This window comes from Salvelinus alpinus, chromosome 4 (genome assembly GCF_045679555.1).
Source record: "Salvelinus alpinus chromosome 4, SLU_Salpinus.1, whole genome shotgun sequence".
In the NCBI taxonomy this organism is placed as follows: domain Eukaryota; kingdom Metazoa; phylum Chordata; class Actinopteri; order Salmoniformes; family Salmonidae; genus Salvelinus; species Salvelinus alpinus.
This window is the reverse complement of record NC_092089.1, coordinates 47,886,134-47,904,862: the sequence shown is the minus strand read 5'-3', so window position 1 is coordinate 47,904,862 and position 18,729 is coordinate 47,886,134. Positions and strand designations below refer to the sequence as shown.

General features: G+C 42.4%; 1 pseudogene; it reads left to right on the top strand.

The window, feature by feature from the left end:
* The window catches only part of LOC139572488 (alkylglycerol monooxygenase-like), a 43,160-nt pseudogene that overhangs the window by 7,829 nt on the left and 16,602 nt on the right, over positions 1-18,729 (top strand).

Below are 18,729 nucleotides of genomic sequence, written 5' to 3'. Positions count from 1 at the left end.
TCAGTACAGGCACGGCATCCAGTCCCACTCCATGGCCGGAGCCTTCCTCTGCGCCGGTGCCTAGTCCGGGCACGGCGTTCAGCCCGGTTCCATGCCGGATCCGCGGTCTGAGCGCGGATCCGAGCTACGCGGATCCGAGCTACGCACTGGAGCCGCCACCGACGCTAGTTGCCCACCCTAACCCTCCCCATCTAGTTTCAGGTTTTGCGGTCGGAGTCCGCACCTTTGGGGGGGGGGAAGGGTACTGTTACGCCCTGACCATAGAGAGCCCTCAGGGTTCTCTATGGTGTTTTAGGTTAGGGCATGACTTTCTATGTTGGTGTGTGTGTATGGTTCCCAATTGGAGGCAGCTGATAATCGTTACCTCTAATTGGGGATCATACTTAGTGCGTCCTTTTTCCCACCTGCGATGTGGGATATTGTTTTGTGTTAGTGCCATTGTGCGCTACGTATTTTGACGTTCATTATTTCTTTGTTGTTTTTTTGGAAGTTTCACGATCAATAAAATGTGGAACTCTACTCACGCTGCGCCTTGGTCCGATTATTTATATAACGATCGTGACAGTATGGAAGGTTTGATCAAATATGAAATCTCGTATTGATGCAAATTGTCTTGCATGTATATCAATTCTACATGTCCAATCAGTCTTTACTGATTTTTCTATGGATGCAGCGTGAGCTATATCCGGTGATGAATGATTCTATAATGCACACATCTTTTTTTTCTTTTTGAGAGGAAGCAATTATTTGTGAGTTACGTCCAGATGTTTTTGAACTGACCAGATGTGAGAGGCTGTGATCTCTTGAGACATGTTGTCTTACCTGGCGCTTCATAGGGAGAAAGCTGTAAATTGTGATGGCTCAATAGCAGCACGGTTCTGGAGCTGCACCAAAGAAGCCCTCTAATTCTTCTCCCCATGCAGGGCTGTCTGTAATATCCTGGGATCTCAGCCCTTATCACTTAAACTGCAGTTTGTACTGGACAATAATAACTTAGCACCCAGAACAAAATCTCCCATGTCCCACTGGACACAGACGTCAATTCAACTTCTATTCCACATTCGAAACAACGTTGATTCAACCAGTGTGCGCCCAGTGTTGAATGGCAATGCAGAAATAATGTTTTTCTGACACACAACTTGCTTAGCAGCAGCAACATTGTGTTTGTGTGTCAAAACAGGGCCCTTGCTAAATTCTAGCTCTATTTGTGTCAGTGGCACATCTAACCCTGCTCCAGATCTCTCTCTAATCCAAATATGTCTGGCTTAAAGTCCAGACTGTCCCTGTGTTGACATTTGAGTCATGGGTAAATTTAAACTGTGTTTTTGACCTTGGGTCAGACACCTACCAACTGTATTGTATGATAGAAAATGACCCCTGCCAGTGCCAACCTACCTGATTGAGTGGCCTGCCTGTCTATAAAACATGTAAACAACATGTAAACCTCCCACGGAGGTTTATTATCCTCAATGGAAGGTCGTTAACCTTAGCTAAGCAGGTTTTTATTGTGGCATATGAAGGTCGATGACACTCTTCTCAGGCTAAGTGGATTGTAGAGATAGGTTAAATAAATATCAGCCGCAATTCTGCCTATTTTACCTTATTTGTACAGTCACCATGGCGATTGATCTCAATAGCATTTCACTAGTCCTGAGTAAAAATGTGTACAGTATATTGTAATGAAGTGCTTGTGTATGTTATTCTGTCATTCTCTCCATTGTTTAAAAAATGATTTGTACAATATTATATATCTCTGGTTTATTTGGTCAGATTTTTATTTTGGAAGTGTGGTATGATTTTTATGTCTCGAAACTTTCCACTTACTTTCATTTCCTCCACTCCAGCTTTGACTTATTATGGAACGTTGTGGGGTCACAGTTAATTCTCTGGTGCCCGGCCACTGCACTCGGTCAGGATAGAAGGATAGAAGCTTTTCCCCTTAACTACCAGAGGGCGCTTCCTCCCTCACCGCAGGACAGGCCAGACCCAGTCTTCATTCACTCTTCACTCTGGCCCAGTGAGGTCATCTTGGTTAACCAGTTGTTGACCTCCTGGCCTATGCCAGGGTAGAGTTTGACCAATGCACAGTTCTCATTTCCGTATTGGTTGTTGTTTGAGTAAGTGAATGTCTACAGTATATGTTTAAGGCAGTAGAAATGTACCTGTATTTAGTTGTAATAGTCACTGAGGCAAGGATAATTTAGCTCTTGTAAATACACAAGTATGAAAGCTCACAATGTGTATCTACATTTAATTTCATATTTCAGGACTTTCCTCTATTTTATAATGTTCTGGTATGACACTTCCATCAAAGCAGTTGAAATAGTAAATGTCGGCATCAATTGAGCATGTGAAAATGTATCTACAATTCTATTCTGTCAAAACATATGACCTATAAATCTCAATACTGTGTTAAAAGTGAAAATACAATAGAAAGCTGTGAAGAGGGCAGGGTGACATCCTCCATCGGGAAATGTGAATCCTAATTAGAAGGACTGTAAAATACGAATGTGGATTTGAACAGTTTTATGGCCATTTCATAGTTTCTCCTCATGTCACTTGAAAGGACAGTCTCATTATAATTGAATGGAAAGAGCTTTGAAAGTAAAAAGTCGGCCTCTCTTCGCTGATGCCATCTTTAATGAGAAGACATTACTTGCCCTTGCTCTGGGCAGCCAGTTAGCTCTTGGGGATAGGGACCAGAGAACAAAATGGCCATAGTCTCTAGGGTCCTCATTTATCAATGTTGTGTAGAAAAGCTTCTAAATTAACTCGTACAAAGAGAATTTAGAATGTTCGCAAGTACAAAAAAGTTGGTATTTATCAATTGCTCGTACGCTTGATTTACACACAACTGTAAGTATTTTGCCTTGATGAATCAGACACGTTCTAAAACACTGTGCCAGTGCACGTGAAGTCTCATTTACATAAAGAACCGCCCTAAATGACCATTTATGGTCACAAACCTACCCTTTAAAGCTGCAAGAAATGTCACAAATTTTTGCCTGCCAACATGGAGAAATCAAAGAAGACAAAGAAAAAAAACTTTTCGGACGCAGAAATAGAACTTTTGATCACTGAGGTGGAAGAAAAACAAGCTATACTTTTTGGAGCCCTCAGCAATGGCTTGACAAATAAGAGAAAAAATATTGCTTGGGAGCAGGTTAGAGCTGTGGTAAATTCTGTCTCATCTGACTGCAGAACAGTTAATGAAATTAAAAAGAGATGGTTTGATTTGAAAACATATGCCCCCCAAAAGATTATGATCCACAAAAGGTATATAAGTGCAACAGGAGGAGGGCAGAGTGACATTTCACTGTCTGCTATGGACCAGCACATTGGCAGCATAATTGGAGAGACCTCAGTTTCTGGCATCATATGTGATGGTGATATTGAAGACCCTCTCCCAGACCCTGAAGGAATAACAGACACACCAACTGATGGTAAGTCAAGCTTTATTTTCGCAACCATGTGGACCACCATATGGACCACATCTAAATATTTTTTCTTGACAATAAATATATAAAATATATACAGTATAACAAAATGAATATAACAAAAATAACAAAACATGAAATCTTAACACACGTGGGTGATTTGCCTGACCCCTCAGCCCCAGGCCTACAAGAAGGGTGTCCTCTTTGGCGAGCGCGTCAGCTGTGCCGCGTGTTTTGACTGACGCTGTCCTGAAACAACAACAAGAGATCAACACATCAATTCTTGGACTCAAACAGCAGCTGGAGGATGTATGCAACGGCCCGAGAGAGATAAATCAATCATTGAAAGAACTTGTTGATCGTGTCAAACATGTGAGACAATAAATTCGGGTGCAATGTAAATGTATTTTCCTTGTCAATTTGATTGCAATATTTGGAAGAACAGATACCTAAACCCGTTGTATGATTTTGACTCGTGTCCTCAGTGCCAGGGCTATGGATGGTGGGAAACACTCCCTGTCAGGAATGGGCTCATCGGGTCTGGGCGGATCATTCGGTGGAATGCCACTTTTGATTGCAATGTTGTGGAGCACACTGCAATCCTTGGCAATGTAGCAAACCTAAAAAGGAATTTGCACATTGTATTACATTCACGTAATGGCATTTGAAGGCACGTCATTTCAGAGGCAAACCTTGCTAGGCTGGTATTGCAGTGTGCCTCCTGTCTCAGACAAGCACAGCCAACGCCCTTTCAGCAGGCCTATGGTGCGCTCCACTGTTCTTGTGCGTGCGTGGGCTTGGTTGTACCTTGCCTCTTGTTGGTTTGAGGGGTTTGTGAGGGAAGTCAGCCATGTTTTTAATGGGTAGCCCCATTCAAAATAAATTATATAAAACCTTGCAAATTAAACAGAAGTCACTTACCAATAAGCCATCCATGATCAACAACTCATTCCTGGAGGTTAAGGCCAGCTGAACTGTTCTGCACAATGAATGAATCATGTGTCCCACCTGGCCATTTGGCCACTACGTTCAACAAAGCCAAATGTGAATCATAGATGACCTGCACATTGACAGAATGGAAACCTTTTCTGTTGACGAAGTTGAATTCGCTCAATGATGGTGATTTTATAGCGATGTGGGTGCAGCCAATTGCTCCAATGACATTGGGAAATCCAGCTATGGTATGGAAATCCCTTTTCACTCTGGCCTGTTGCACAGCAGTGTACAGAAACTGTATGTATTGTGGGGTCAATTAAATAATGCCATGAAGGACTGCAGGCAATATTCAGCTCATGGTTGGTTGTTAAATGCCAGACCGATCCGCATTCTCCCGTTGGAATGTTCCAGTGGCCAAAAATCCCAGGTTGGAGAGGACTTGGGTATGCACTGGGATGGCATTGGTGCGTTTCGTCTCCCTTTCTAATACTGGAGAGAGTTGGTTGCAGAGATACAATAAAATATGCCTTGGAAAACTAAATCTACTAATAAGGCAAGCGTCGCTCTCAGCAAAAAAAAAATCTGCACGCTCATTGAAAACACGCTCCCTGCGTTATTGCAGCTTGTGCTAGATCCTCCAGCAATGCACGATTTGCCATTTTGGACAAGTCACAATGCCTCAGTCTTGCCTTTTATATAATTTAACTGGTTTAACTAAATTGCCTCCAACCTTGCATTCCACTCTTTTTCTAATTGACTTTATTATTCAATTCGGCTTAAATTAGGAGAAAACTATTAGTAGCTTAAAACCTCTAACGAGTCACAAACCCGGATCCGGGATCCCCCCCATCAACAGAGCTGACTAGCATAGCCTAGCCTAAAGCCACAGGGATATCATATAATCAAATGTTCATGAAATCACAAGTCCAAGACACCAAATGAAAGATACAGATCTTGTGAATCCAGCCATCATTTCCGATTTTTTAAATGTTTTACAGGGAAGACAAAATATGTATTTCTATTAGCTAACCACGATAGCAAAAGACACAACTTTTTTTACTCCACCAGTTTTTTACTCCATCAGTAGCTATCACTAATTCGACTAAATAAAGATATATATAGCCACTAACCAATAAACAACTTCATAAGATGACAGTCTGATAACATATTTATGGTATAGCATATGTTTTTTTAGAAAAATGTGCATTTTTCAGGTATAAATCACAGTTTACCATTGCAGCCACTATCACAAAACTCACCCAAAGCGACTAGAATAACTACAGAGAGCAACGTGTATTACCTAATTACTCATCTTAAAACATTTCTGAAAAAGACACAGCGTACAGCAAATGAAAGCCCAACATCTTGTGAATCCAGACAATATTTCAGATTTTCTAAGTGTTTTACAGCGAAAACACAATATATCGTTATATTAGCATACCACATGAGCTAACATCACCCCAGCATTGATTCAAGGCAAAAAGCGCGATAACGTTATCACCACCAAAATATATTAATTTTTTCACTAACCTTCTCAGAATTCTTCAGATGACAGTCCTGTAACATCATATTACACAATGCATATAGAGTTTGTTCGAAAATGTGCATATTTAGCATCACAAATCGTGGTTATGCTATGTAATCAGTCAAAACATGGCATGCATTCTGGCCGGCGCCATCTTGGAAGGGCACCTAAGTTTACGATTATTTATCGATTAGATTGACAAAAAAAATACAGGTTGGACAGCTAATGAAAGATGCATTGGTTATTAATGCAACCGCTGATTTAGATTTTTTAAATTAACGTTACTAGACATACAGTGTGCGTTACAGCCAGACTAGTGCCGCAATAATGGCCGAAAAATGCGTTTACATTTTTCCACATAAATACGGAATAAAATCATAAATAGCTCTTACTTTTGGACGAGCTTCCATCAGAATCTTGGGCAAGGTGTCCTTTTGTCCAAAAGAATCGTTGCTTTGTTGTAAAACGTCCACTTCAACTTCGGAACTAGCAGCTAACATTAGCTACGTGGCACACACATGTCCAAATCCTCAAACGCAATACTACGAAAATTCCGAAAATAGCAATATACTCGCATAAACTGATATAAATCGGTTTCAAATAACTTCGTTATGATGTTTCTAACACCTATTTCGAATTAAATCACAGACGGATATATCTTAGCCCGATAACAAGAGCTATTCAACATGCCATTCTGATGTCCCCTCTTGCACCTTGGCGAGCGTCCAAAAGAACGTACATGTCACTCCATTGCCTTTTATAAACTCTGAGAAATACGTAGAGATTCCATTCCACTTCTCATTGGTTACTGACATCCAGGGGAAGGCGGGTGCAGTTCATTTCGATCCATAGGGCACACACAGAGCTTTAAACTGATCTGAGAACAGAGACTATTTTTCTGACCTTCGCATGTCCTGTCATGATTTTCGCTGTAGAAAGAGTTCTGGTTCACCCACAGACATAATTCAAACGGTTTTAGAAACTAGAGATTGTTTTCTATCCAATAGTAATAATAATATGCATATTGTACGAGCAAGAATTGAGTACGAGGCAGTTTAATTTGGAGACGCAAAATGTCGAAGTTGAAACAGCACCCCCTGTAGTGACAAGAAGTTTAAGTGTCTATAAAAAAATAAATGAATAAACTATTCATGTATTATCTATTTTCTTCATAGTTTCTGATTTGGTCCAGTATGTCAATCCTTTCTCCATTTGGTGGATGGTATTTCATTAGCAGTTTGACTTTTCACCCACAAGGTGCTGTGCATACGCATGGTCAGAGGTGGGCTTACATTTACGCACATTCTCAAGCGTAAGTATGGTCAGAGGTGGGCTTACATTTACGCACATTCTCAAGCGTAAGTACAAATTGATAAATCCCACACTTTGCTTAGAAATGATCACACGCAGCATTGATAAAGGAGGGCCTAGGTATTTAGGGTTAGAGGCTCTCTTAACTGTCTGTAGGCATTCTTTATCACAGAGTTAATACAGTGTAACGTGAATGGCAAAGTAAAGCGCAATTTACATGTGACATATTTTATTCAATCCCCAAGTCAATGCTTGGTCAAGGTTCAATGAGAGGCACTGTCACAGGGGAGCTGCACTGGGGCGTTGCGAAAACAGTCGATTTTTAGCTTTTAAATGCATACAGTAGTTTTTGCCGGTGTGAGCAGAGAGCAAGACACTTTCTCAAGTGTTCTCGGGCATTGAATAATCCACATATATAACCTTAGAACCATTCATAGTACTCCCAGTTCCAGTCTCACCACTATTTCCTCACTGTGCTCTGCCTTTCTGTTAGGTAGTTCTGCATTTCTTACTCGGTGTCATTTTCCAGTCACCACCTCTGTTTTCTCAGTAAGTCTATGCTGGCATGTAGCTCTGCCAGTAGTCCTGCCAGTGCAATCTGTTATTACTCTAACCTTGTTCCAACAGCAAGGCCTCTCTCCTCATCAGTAGACTGGCAGACCATTGAAAATATATTATTTACGGATGCTTGCATCCTTTGTATGCTAACTCACTTCCAGAAATATCTTCTAAGGTAAGCTGCATAGGGAATCATGTACTGTACCATGTTTTGTTTTTCATTTGACCTCTTCCAAAGGGATGACATTTGCTTATTATTGATTGCCTTTCACATTCTTCTTTCAACCCGAGAAATTATATAGTCCAGAGGCAGTTATGTTCAGAAGGCAATATGCTTTTTGGTGGTACCGAGTTGAAATGGGACGTTTTTTTGGAGGATGCGGCTGACTTGTTGACAGTTCTGTTGATTCTGTTTATTCTCCTCTAACCTCCTTTAACCTAGGATCTTAATTTGATCACTCATTTTTTTGCTGACAATTTTCTGAATGTTGTGATTTACATAAACTTACTGAAAACACACAATAACACATGGTTATTTTAACAGTATTGCACTTTTCAGCCTAATTTTGGCCAACTAATAGCCTAATCACCCATCAAGAAACATTATGGACTAAACATTAAAATCCTGTTGCTGTGGGATTATTTTGCTGTGACAATATAGGTCAAATTAAGATCCTACATCTGTATACCTCACACTAACAGCTAGAATCATCCCAGGACACATTTATATCCAGCCAGCTTTCCTAAACCACAGATCAGAACCACAGGTCTCCCTCACATTGGTTCTACGTGAGATCATGGATCTAGAGGAGTTTCACCACACCAGCGTACTTCACCAGCTTAATTCATTTGAAAAGATGTCCCCTTCGGAAGATCGGTTTGCTCTGTTCTCACACAGTAGTAGCTACAGTAGTATTAACACATACTCATGTTACTGTACAGGGACAGTTGGTTCAGTACTCCAAGTATGCTGTAAAAAAAAATGCAGCATGAAAACTAACTTCTTATAATCCATGAAGGTATTTGGTTATTCTTAGCACACTGATTGAAGGTGGCACTGGATACACACAACTGGATACACAGCTCAAAAGCTGGGACTCATGCAGTTTAATTCCTATTTACCTGTGACAATCGTCGCCATTATAGTTGTCAGTTGACAGAGGGGATCATATATATTTCTGCCAATATTACTGTAAATATAAAAAATCTTCCCCCACAATATTTGGACAACATTTCTTTCTCATCAGAAAAAGCCATGATTCATAGTCTACGCTGTACTAATGACAGCCTTCACTTGAGATAATGTTTTCCAGTGTGTAGAACCTGGGTGCCTGCGTTTCACTCTCCATAGCATCCTGTTGTGTGTGTGTGCATGCGTGTGTGTGCGAGTGTGTGTGTCTGGCCGTGCCGTCCTCTCTGTACAGTACCATAGCCTAGTCCTACGGACAGCAGCAGTTGTCAAGACAAACAGAATTGGTCGTCGCTGCACCGGTGCTGGGGTTGCTGGGGAGTCCCTGAGGAGGCACTGCTGATCTGAATGTTATTGTTTTAAAATGAACTTTTTTGGGCCGTGCGGCAGGGCAGGGGTTAACCTCCTTGTGGCCAGGGCTTCATAACTATTCTCTGTAACTGGAAGTTTCTGGCCCGGACCAGGTTAAAGGGTTGGAGGGCGTACAAAAGAACCAAACCCGGGCGGTCAGGATGTGGGCGCTCACCGTGCTACAAGAGACCCGGGCTGCTAGCACCTCTGGGACCCAGGGATATTATCAACAATGGGTAGCAGTGGGTAGCAGGCCACGAAGCTGTGTGTGTGTGTGTTTGTGGGTATTTGTTTGTACAGTGTGTGTGCATAGAGGGGCTAGACTGGGCTGAGTAAGAATAAAAAGTCTTCCTGATGAGCTAAGTGACTGAGCTGAGCTAAGCACTCTGCTGCCCAGGGGTCTATTGCCCTCATGTTTGGTCAATTGCGGCTGTCCCCTGTCACTTCGGTTTTTGTAGGATAGACAAGTGTCACTAATGATGTTTACAGGAAAGGTGAATCATGGTGGAGTGGGATACCAATCAAAACGGAGCTTGAACACATTTGGTAATGGCGCCGGAGGAGATGGCTGCCGTTTTACTGTCCCCTAACCAATTGTGCTATTGTGTGTGTTTTTTCGCATTATTTGTAACTTATTTTGTACATAATGTTTCTGCCACTGTCTCTTATGACCGAAAAGAGCTTCTAGATATCAGGACAGCAATTACTCACCCCGTACTGGAAGAATCCTTTTTTCTTTAACGAATCTGATGCAAAGGATTTACTCCAGACGACCGACAAGGCCCTTGTCCCCATCATTCGCAGGAGAAAGAGACGGAGATATCGGGGACGTAAGTCTGGCTTGTGCCTTGTAAGGATCCGACGGCGAGTGGGTAATCTGCCTTTACCATCGATCCTATTAGCCAACGTACAATCACTGGATGGTACAATAGACGAACTACGAACATGTATATCCTACCAACGGGACATTAAAAACTGTAATATCTTATGTTTCACAGTCGTGGCTGAATGAAGACATGAATAACATACAGCTGGCGGGTTTTACACTTTTTCAGCGGGATAGAACAGGAGCCTCTGGTAAGACAAGGTGTGGCGGTCTATGTATATTTGTAAACAACAGCTGGTCCAGAAATTCTAAGGAAGTCTCAAGGTTTTGCTCGCCTGAGGTAGAGTATCTCATGATAAGCTGTAGACTACAGTTTTTACCAAGAGAGTTTTCATCTATATTCTTCGTAGGTGTTTATTTACCACCACAAACCGATGCTGGCACTAAGACCGCACTCAATGAGCTGTATACGCCCATAAGCAAACAGGAAGACGCTTATCCAGAGGCGGCGCTCCTAGTCTCCGGGGACTTTAATGCAGGGAAACTTAAATCCGTTTTACCTAATTTCTACCAGCATGTTAAATGTGCAACCAGAGGTAAAAAAAAACTCTAGACCACCTTTACTCCACACACAGAGATGCGTACAAAGCTCTCTGTCTCCCTCGATTTGGCAAATCTGACCATAATTCTATCCTCCTGACTCCTGCTTACAAGCAAAAACTATAGCAGGAAGCACCAGTGACTCGGTCAATAAAAAAGTGGTCAGATGAAGCAGATGCTAAGCTACATGACTGTTTTTCTAGCACACATGGGAATATATTCCGAGATTCTTCCGATAGTATTGAGCAGTACACCACATTAGTCACTGGCTTCATCAATAAGTGCATCGATGACGTCATCCCCACAGTGACTGTACGTACATACCCCAACCAGAAGCCATGGATTACAGGCAACATCCGCACAGAGCTAAAGGGTAGAGCTGCCTCTTTCAAGGAGCGGAACTCTAACCCGGAGCTCACAAGAAATCCTGCTATGCCCTCCGACGAACCATCAAACAGGCAAAGCATCAATACAGGACTAAGATTGAATTGTACTACACCGGTTACGATGCTCGTCCGGTGTGGCAGGGCTTGCAAACTTTTAAATACTACAAAGGGAAGCACAGCCGCGAGCTGCCCAGTGACACAAGCCTACCAGACGAGCTAAATCACTTCTATGCTCGCTTCGAGGCAAGCAACACTGAAACATGCATGAGAGCATCAGCTGTTCCGGACGACTGTGTGATCACGCTCTCCGTAGCTGATGTCAGTAGGACCTTTAAATAGGTAAACATTCACAAGGCAGCAGGGCCAGACGGATTACCAGGACGTGTACTGCAAGCATGCGCTGACCAACTGGCAAGTGTCTTCACTGACATTTGTAATACCAACACGTTTCAAGCAAACCACTATAGTCCCTGTGCACTCCACACTGCACTTTCCCACGGGGACAAAAGGAACACCTATTTGAGAATGCTATTCATTGTCTACAGCTCAGCGTTCAACACCATAGTGCCCTCAAAGCTCATCACTGAGCTAGGGACCTTGGGACTAAACACTTTCCTCTGCAACAGGTTCATGAACTTCCTGACGGGCCGACCTCCAGGTGGTAATGGTAGGTAACAACACATCCGCCACGCTGATCCTCAACACGGGGACCCCTCAGGGGTGTGTGCTCAGTCCCCTCCTGTACTCCCTGTTCACTCATGACTGCATGGCCAGGCACGATTCCAACACCATCATTAAGTTTGCCAATGACACAACAGTGGTAGGCCTGATCACCGACAATGATGAGACAGCCTATAGGGATGAGGTCAGAGACCTGGCCGTGTGGTGCCAGGACAACAACCTCTCCCTCAACGTGATCAAGACAAAGGAGGTGATTGTGGACTACAGGAAAAGGAGGACCGAGCACGCCCCATTCTCATCAACTGGGCTGTAGTGGAGCAGGTTGAGAGCTTTAAGTTCCTTGGTGTCCACATCACCAACAAACTATCATGGTCCAAACACACCAAGACAGTCGTGAAGAGGGCACGACAAAGCCTATTCCCCCTCACGAGACTGAAAAGATTTGGCATGGGTTCTTAGATCCTCAAAAGGTTTGACAGCTGCACCATCGAGAGCATCCTGACTGGTTGCATCACTGCCTACGGCCCAGTACATCCCCGGGGCCAAGCTTCCTCCACCCAGGTCCTCTATACCAGGCAGTGTCAGAGGAAGGCCCTGAAAATTGTCAAAGACTCCAGCCACCCTAGTCATATACTGCTCTCTCTGCTACCGCACGGCAAGTGCTACTGGAGCGCCAAGTCTACGTCCAAAAGACTTCTTAATAGCTTCTACCCCCAAGCCATAAGACTCTTGAACAGCTAATCAAATGACTAACCATACTATTTGCATTGCCCCGCCCCTTTTTTGTGTTGCTGCTACTCTCTGTTTATTATCAATGCTTAGTCACTAACTCTACCTACATGTAGAGAATTTCAATAAGCATTTCTCTACGGCTGGCCATGCTTTCCTCCTGGCTACCCCAACCCCGGCCAACAGCTCCGCACCACCCGCAGCTACTTGCCCAAGCCTCCCCAGCTTCTCCTTCACCCAAATCCAGATAGCAGATGTTCTGAAAGAGCTGCAAAACCTGGACCCGTATTAAAATTGTCCGCCGCCATTGTTGCAACCCCCATTACCAGTCTGTTCAACCTCTCTTTCGTATCGTCCAAGATCCCTAAAGATTGGAACTGACTATCCTACCGATCCTCGACTTCGGCGATGTCATTTACAAAATAGCTTCCAATACTCTACTCAGCAAACTGGATGCAGTCTATCACAGTGCCATCCGTTTTGTCACCAAAGCCCCTTATACCACCCACCACTGCGACTTGTACGCTCTTGTCGGCTGGCCCTTGCTACATATTCGTCGCCAGACCCACTGGCTCCAGGTCATCTATAAGTCTATGCTAGGTAAAGCTACGCCTTATCTCAGCTCACTGGTCACGATAACAACACCCACCCATAGCACGCGCTCCAGCAGGTATATCTCACTGGTCATCCCCAAAGCCAACACCCCCTTTGGCCGCCTTTCCTTCCAGTTCTCTGCTGCCAATGACTGGAACGAATTGCAAAAATCGCTGAAGCTGGAGACTTATATTTCCCTCACGAACTTTAAACATCAGCTATCTGAGCAGCTAACCGATTGCTGCAGCTGTACATAGCCCATCTGTAAATAGTCCACCCAATCTACCTACCTCATCCCCATATTGTTTTTATTCAGTTTTCTGCTGTTTTGCACACCAGTATTTCTACTTGCACATCATCATCTGCTATTTATCACTCCAGTGTTAATTTGCTAAACTGTAATTACTTCGCAACTATGGCCTATGTATTGCCTTACCACCTCACGCCATTTGCACACACTGTATATAGACTTTCCTCTTTTTTTTCTATTGTGTTATTGACTGTACGCTTGTTTATTCCATGTGTAACTCTGTGTTGTTGTTGTGTCGCACTGCTTTGCTTTATCTTGGCCAGGTCGCAGTTGTAAATGAGAACTTGTTCTCAACTAGCTTACCTGGTTAAATAAAGGTGGAATTTAAAAATAAATAAAAAATAGCATATTACCTCAATTACCTCACTAACCGGTGATCCGCAGATTGACACATTTTTCTGCTGCTCTCTAATTATTTGTTACTGTTATTTTTTATTTTTTATTTTTTAATTTTTTCTTAAACTGCATTGTTGGTTAAGGGCTTGTAAGTAAGCATTAGTAAGTTCTACACCTGTTGTATTCGGCAAATTTGATTTGATCAGGTGGAAATAATGTACTGCATTACGTATACATTAAACATTTTCATGAATATGTTGTTTCTTTAACAAGATTAGTTTGGATTTAGATGAGTAGACTTCTGCTGCAGTGGCACTAAGACATGAATCACAAGTCATGAATCGTATGTGCTTGACATAGAGTCCCTCACAAGTCACTGTTGATTGGGAGAAAATGAAGTAAGAATTCCTTTAAATTCAGAGTTCTCTTTAAGTGGGTCTGACTTAGTGTGTGTGTGTGTGTGTGTGTGTGTGTGTGTGTGTGTGTGTGTGTGTGTGTGTGTGTGTGTGTGTGTGTGTGTGTGTGTGTGTGTGTGTGTGTGTGTGTGTGTGTGTGTGTGTGTGTGTGTGTGTGTGTGTGTGTGTGTGTGTGTGTGTGTGTGTGTGTGTGTGTGTGTGTGTGTGTGTGTGTGTGTGTGTGTGTGTGTGTGTGTGTGTGTGTGTGTGTGTGTGAGAGAGACTGGGGGATGAGGACAGCATGAAGTATTGCAGTGACAGGGGGGAGCTAGTTGGATGTCCCAGGGTAGGGGTTATTGTGTTATATTTGGCACTTCAAGTAAGGACCTCCAATCCAAACACTGAAGGCCCTTCATAGGCCATTACAAACGTCATTGACATGGAATCCAACCACTCGGAGGCCTGCCGATCAAAGACGAAACGTTATGCCAAGGTCTGGTCACGGAGGGTGGCAATTCAAGCAGTTGATTATTATTACTTTCAAATAGTCTGCGTTCTATTGATTTGGGACTATCGGCTATAACCGATGTCCCACTATAGTTGTTGGTGACCTTATTATCTTGATGAAGGTTGATACAAATGAAAATAGATATGTTTTATTGTCACCTACTGTATACTGGATAGGTGCAGTGAAATGGGTTGTTTCCGTGGTGAGCCATAGTTAAATTAGGGTTAAGTGCCTTGCTCAAGGGCACATTGGCATATTTCCCCCCTTGTCGGCTCAGGTATTCAAACCAGCGACCTTTACTTCCATTGACTGTCTCTGTTCAGTTTTGCATATTAGTGTGCCATTATCTACTTATCACTAATATTCAAAAGATGTGCAAAGCCCTACTTGAGACCTGTGGATGTGCAGTCCTCAGCGTTTCTGCTCCTGGTGGGAAAGGTTCTCTGTGGCATTTGTTCTCATCATTAAAGGAGTTCCCTCCTGAATAGGGCCTGCCAAACTATGCGATGTCCTGCTGAGCCGCAGGATGAGGAATGGCTTGCAGCGAAGCCTAGCAGTTCATACTTCCTACTAGTGACACCCAGCATCAATCTTAGCCCGCTCCGGCCCCTCAAACCAAAAAAAGGGTGCTAGCAAAAATCGAACAATGGCTAGATTATAACTTCTTCTGTGTGTTTCTTTAACAGTTGATCTAGTTCCTCCATGGGCTCTGACAGGAAGAAGTGTAAAAGCACACGTTAACGACTGGAGTTATTACACACAACGTCCATGACTCTTTTTCTCTCTTTCTCATTCCTCTTACCCTCCTGTTCGGTTTATGGTGGAACTACAGATTGAATTCTGTTCCGGAGAGTAGGGAAAGTTTGAAATCCAGTCCAGTAATATCATTGCACTTTTAAACCAAAATTGTACTCTCACTGTAGTTTGAACCATCTGTCCTCTCACACTAGTTGATAGCTTGTTGACATTACAGAGGTGTCGAGTATTGGCAGGCAGTTTTTTCTAAGAGGTGAGAGGGTTCACCCTGTCTCCTAGGCTTTGGGAGTTCCTCAAGACAAGGCTTGCTGATTTTGATGGTTAGGCCGCAGCTTCTCGGACGTTTAATTTGAGGTGTTCGAGGACCGATCATGGCATTCTCTTCACAGACACCTACTGTACACACCTTCACACACACTTTCTACACGGTGTGTTTGTTCAGGTGGCGTCTCTCGGCCCATTGGGTTTAATGGCTCTCTGTTTCGATAGAATTCACAAGTTTATTAAACACTGAAAGAGCCATACAGTACCTTCAAGATGTCAATTTAGAATGAACTCTCGAAATAGAACGAATGGAGAGCTAGACCAGTGAGTATACGCTCATCGTACGCATTACTATATTTAGCAGGCAAAAAGCAGGCCTCTCTACATTTTCAAAAGCCAACTTTGTTATCAACTTTAATTAGAGTTGAATTATTTGTTTTTGTTATCATTTATTGTGTAATCATAGCACAATTGCACATCAGGGCTACCACATGGGTTTTTAATGGGTATTGAGTAACTTTCACTGCTTTTAATGAAATGTATATGTTACTATAGATAGCCTATATGGGGGCTTTGTGGTCCAGACTTAGCAAAGGTTCCTCTACTCCCATGTAGATGAAGCCAACGCGTTTGAGGGGTGCCAATGCCAAAGAGCACAGAGAAATGGGTGGTCCGGAAACAGGAGATCCAGTGAAACTTAACAAGCGTGTTTCTTTGGATGTTAAAATGAAGTGTAATAGTAATATTAATGTAGCAAGTATCACAACACAGCAGAGGAATGTAAACTGCAGCACAGGGACATGGCTGGATGGTCAACAGCTGGAGACTAATGCTTTTATATCCTAGTTGTCATAAAATCCTAATGTCCCCCTATGGTTTGCTAGATTCTTGGTTTGCTATATTTTCTAAAGACTGGCAATGAGTGTTGTGTGTCGTTTTTTTTATTCAATTCAATTATGCAATTAATTCCATTCATTAATTAGATTTCTCCATTTTTTTATTCAATAAATTCAAAGTGTGTGCAAGCGGAGTGCAAGCGATGACATGCATGTACAGTAGCTATATGTGCAAAACGCCCAGGCTTTGTAGTGGCAATATGTACGTTTTTGGGCGACCCAGACCAAATTCACATAGAAACATGAGTTATAGATATATCATTCTACTTGAAAGCAAGTCAAAGAAGCGGTAGATATTTCTGTGTTTTGTTTTTGCGTATTTTACTTTTGGTTTTGTACACCAGCTTCCAACAGCTGAAAAAACAATATTTTGGGTTTTGGAAAATAGCAGTTTAGTCTGTTCAATGATTCCCTACACTATACTATCTTATTTTGTCACATAAACTGAAATTAGGCGAACTATTCGAGTTTTAGCAACCAAGAAATGGGGGAGCGATTTCTACGTAGTCCACCTTTAAATCTGTACAGTATAGGAATACTGTTTGCACTTTGCAATTGCTCCTCATGGTCATTGACAGATTAAAAGCAGATCACTTTGTAACAGTATGAGATTAAGAGATTGGATTGTTAGACAGTGTTATGTGATGCCCTGTCTATCTGTTGCTAACTCTCTGTGTGTGTGTGTTCCCACGATAGAGTTGAACCTCCTGTGGGCTACCCACCAGGTCCACCACAGCTCAGAGTACTACAACCTGTCCACAAGCCCTCAGACAATCCCTCACACAGCAGTTCTCATCATGGGTAAGAGCCCTACTCAACCACTGGAACATCTATGCTATTTTATTCTATTCTATTCTATTGTGAACAACATACTCTTTGTGTGATGCTGGAGATGGCAAAAGTTGATAAAAAAAACAGGTTTTATTGTCACACACCGGATAGATGCAGTGAAATGTGTTGTTTTACAGGGTCAGCCATAGTGCAAATTAGGGTTAAGTGCCTTCCTCAAGGACACATCAACCGATTTTCCACCTTGACGGTTTAGGTATTCGAACCAGTGATCTTTCGGTTGCTGGCCCAACGCTCTAAATGCTGAGCTACCTGTCGCATTAGAAATGCAGATAAGTCCAACATTTGCTCCTTCAACACAACATATTCTGTGTTATTCACAAAGTATGGTATACTGTTCTATAGCCATAGTCATTGAGTACATTTACATGTACACTAATAATTAGATTTTAAACTGATTAACTGATCATGGCAGTAGGCCGAGTATGGCATTAGTCATGTAAACACCTTACTCTGCTTGTCTTAATCGGCGTACTGTCACAAGTACACTCTGATTAAAACACACATTTTTTGTTGTTGTTGTTGCAATCTTTCGAATGATTAGGACATGTAAACACTTTAAATCGTAGTTCCAGTGGTGTATTTGATATGCGCATGTGCTAGCACAAGCCAAGTGTGCCTCCCTCTTTAGTGCGAGTGAAGTGTTTTCAGAACAACTGAAAGTATGCATCTTCGAAGTAGTTTCACGTACAAACTTTATATGTCCCAACTCAGAACCAAATAGGCTCCCCAAAAACAACATGATCACTGTGGTAGATTGTTTATTTTGATTGGTGGTTTCCATGTAAACAGGATTATTGGAGAAATTGTTTTTCTTGCAAAGCATGTAAACGATTTAAATTGAACTATTATATTGATCTGACTATCCACAATAATCGTCTTATTGTGTGCATGTAACCGTATTCATTGTGTCTGTCCTCAGGTGTTCTATCTCCCCATGGCGTTGGCAGTACCACCCTCTGTGTTTGCTGTTCACATCCAATTCAACCTGGTCTACCAGTTCTGGATCCACACTGAGGTAGATACAACCCATAGTACCACCCAGTCTCAGGTTACCATCCACAAGACCTTAGGGCCTACCTGGGTCCTATTCATTAGTGCACACCGTAGCCAAACTTTTTGAAACGGAAAACAAAAATAAGCACTTCTTATTGGATAAGCTTAGGTAGTCTCTCCCTGTTTTGGCCCATTTGCTTCTTTTTCATGCCTATTGAATGCGACCCTGTTTAATGATGATTATTCATGTTGTCAATATTCTACAAGATTCATTATGCATATTTCCCAATTACTGT